Here is a 3,560-nt window from a genome sequence, read left to right on the forward strand (position 1 = left end):
CCTGTTCAATCCAACAGTACCAAAGAAAACATTGAACCTTTCAAGCTCTGATGTGGTTTCTAATACACCTTCCAGCACCTTCTCCATTCCCATATGCTTGAAGGTATCTATGTTTTCTGCTTTGTCTTTCATCATTCAAATCGCAAACTCTATGGCAAACCTCCTTATCCTCAGCATCTTTGTTGCCGGATACTTGTGCTTCTTGAGAATATGTACTAGTATACTTGCCAGTTCAACTTCAGTGATTCCAGCTTCTTAAAATACAGAGCTTGATTCCTGAGAGGACATGAATGTGAAAACATTTGCTGCTAATCCAACCATGACTTCTTGTAGCTTGTTTTCTTCTGATTTGATTGCCAGAAGTATCTGCATAATTTAGCAATTTGTTAAAATTCAATCTGCATAGAAACATAATATGAAGTTCACATTCTGATAACACAAGATCATAATGATGAGAGTAAAATTTACTGTTGGTGCTACGGCCGTAACAACCTTTAGCTGGTTGAAGCATTCTGATCCACTAAAGTAGAGATAACATTAAATTGGGTGCAAAATATCATTAATATACAAAGTAGAGATGACCAAAATCAAAGAAAATATCATTTTGAATCAAGAATGGAAAAAAGATGTCACTAAAGTAGAGATAACACTCGCATTTGACATTATGCCCAACCCAAGAATCTATAAATTCATTCATGTCAAACCAAGTTCTTAGCCATTCAGAATCTATAAATTGTATCAATCACAACTTTCGTTGACTTATTTTATATTTTCTAATATTTACTGTTATGTTCTAAGACAAGTAACAACTAAGTTCTTACACTGGAGGCATGTATCCAAATGTTCTCACAAGACGAGTATGAAGTGATAAAGAGCTTCCAACTTCCCAAAGTTTAGTTAGCCCAAAATTTGCAACCTGGTAAATTTCCAAAACCTTATTAGACAGTTTTAATATTAGTCTTATCAGAAAAAAGAAAACAAAAATTACAAAATAATTATTATTGCCAGGAATATTACAATAAACTAACCTTTTCACGGAAGTCTTTATATATTAATATGTTAGCAGGTTTCACATCACGGTGGATATAAACAGGAACAGTGTGTTCATGTATATATTCAATTCCTCTTGCTGAATCCAGAGCAATTTGCACCCTTGTTGACCATGCCAAAGGTTCTCTCCCTGGAATCATGTTACCAACATTGTCACTAGTATGATAACAAAGATTAAATGTTGAATTTGGTATTTAAGAGCATAAGATCATAAACATGCTTAATTTGGTAGATAATGTAATATGTTATAACATGAAAATATGAATGTGATCTCACCTGTACCATGCAAATATTGGCCTAAGTTTTCATTTTCAATGTATTCATACACAAGGAGAGAGATCCTTCGACGCAATATCCAATCAAATGCACCTAAATTGTTCAGAGTTAAGTTGAGATTCACTGAATGCCATAGAAACTCGACCTTTTGGTGTAGAAGAAAGTAGTTACCAAATTCAAGTGATGAACATGTTTTAAGACCTTCAACTCTGAAAGAAACTCTGTTGATGCTTGAACATCCATCTTCTTAATTGTTGCTTTCTGCATAGAATAAAATTATGCAGATAAAGAACTAAATGGTTAAAGATAATTTATTTTTCCTTTTAATTTTGGAAGGTTATATAACATTATTAAAGATATAATTGGCTTGTTCTTACATGGCCTCTCAATTCTGCAAAATAGACAGCTCAGAATCTACCCTGACCAATTTTGTTATCAGAGCTGAAGTTATTTGTAGCCTTGGCTAGTTCTTGATAAGAGAATTCCATCGATTTTGCCACCATAATTGCCAGAAGGCCAGAAGCACTAGCAGCTGTGGATCCTAAAGTTTCATATTTACCACTGGTAGATGCTTTACAAGGATAAGGAAGAAAAAAAACAAAAAGTGTTATTATTATGAATTCATGATCACAACATAATTAATTCATTGAATATTTTAACATTGTGTCATAGTTAATATGACTTAATCAACTAGAAAGAAACAAATAATAGATTAAGAAGCCTAGAATTTCAATAAAATACAGCTACCATCTTGTTTTCTCTTCTATCCCTTTTCTACTAAGGACGCAGAGTCCGGGAGAAGGAGATTTAAATCGAAATAAAATAGCTGATTATGTACAAGGCCAAGTAAGTAAGGGCATGCAAGAAAGGATCACAATTGAATAAACCTCATCAACAAATTGAATGTTACGCTGGTCAGCAGTATACATCAGAATATCCTGTTAAAAGATAAAAAAAGGATAAAATAAATTAAAAAGTAAAACATTTTCTCTTACATTGAATCATTTCAATAATGAAATTTTGAGAAATTACTCTCCTTATATAGCAGTAGAAACCATTTGACTAGAAAAGAAAAACACAAGTGGTAGTAGTGAAAGAGTATAAACTCACTTCAGCCATTGGCATAATTGACATTGACTGGCCATTCTAGAAACGAAAGAGTCCACCATTGAAATCCTTGCCATAATTATTTAAATAGCACACCACCTTTGATGAACCAAAATTGCCAGCAATAGTATTAAATAAAATTCAATAAAAGAGAGGAGTAATGGAAAGTGGAATCCTGACTGCAAAGTGCCATTGTTTGAGGTAGCGTTTGTTATCATCACTATGACACCCAATGCTTGTACCTCTACTCCAGCTGTTTGATGATTCATAAATACAATAAGGTAAATATTGTAAAAGAAGTAACAACCAACAAGCAATTGATGGTCCTTAAGATAGAGTATTAACATGATTAGAGCAGTGAATAACAAAGAGCTCGTATTGACAGTTGAAAAAACTCCTCTAACTTATCTTTCAACCTTGCATTCTTCAGGGGAGAGGATAAGCAGAATGGAATTCTTATAGAAGAGATGAGATGAATGATCAAGATACCTTTTTAGTTAGACCATGAGCTGACATAATATCATAGAGCTTATGCATAAGCATTTCTTCTTTGACATATTAATTAGAACTCTATAATTTAATGATGAATTAGTGTTGATGAATTAATAAAAACATGTCACACAGAAAAATAAATCATTATTCGAAAATTCATTGATACATGCCACCAGAAATTAGTATCACAATCCCAATAGATACCAGAAAGTACTTTCTCTCTTACAAACATCACATTTGTTATTTGTTACTGAAAAATACATCAAATTAGGACTATCTAAATGAAGAATGTAATTTCTATTTCAAAGAGAATAGCTAAAATAGTAAAAAAGCACAAATTAAATTAGAGACAGGAAAATTCAGGGGTAGTGCCAAGCAAAGAACTTGAAGTTTTTGCCATTCATGGAGCATTGATCTATAGGCTTCCATAAGGATCTCATTCTGCTTATCCATATGTATATTTCAACATAAAAATCAGAATCAAACTAGGATAAGCAAAAATATCAACACTAATTGTATCGCCATCAAGTTACTAAATAATCGCAAAAGTAACAAGCCAAATCAGAAATTAGAGAAGTAATCAATTAAACTTAATTAATGTAGAGGAAATCACAAAATTAACAAAAAATAAGCTT

At 32.3% G+C, this 3,560-nt stretch overlaps 1 pseudogene; it reads right to left on the minus strand.

Moving 5' to 3' along the window:
• Positions 1-255: 255 nt before the first annotated feature.
• Positions 256-1,814, minus strand: LOC148571000 (lysM domain receptor-like kinase 3; annotated as a pseudogene).
• Positions 1,815-3,560: the final 1,746 nt, after the last annotated feature.

This window comes from Arachis ipaensis, chromosome B3 (assembly GCF_059453495.1).
Source record: "Arachis ipaensis isolate K30076 ecotype BB chromosome B3, ASM5945349v1, whole genome shotgun sequence".
Lineage (NCBI taxonomy): Eukaryota > Viridiplantae > Streptophyta > Magnoliopsida > Fabales > Fabaceae > Arachis > Arachis ipaensis.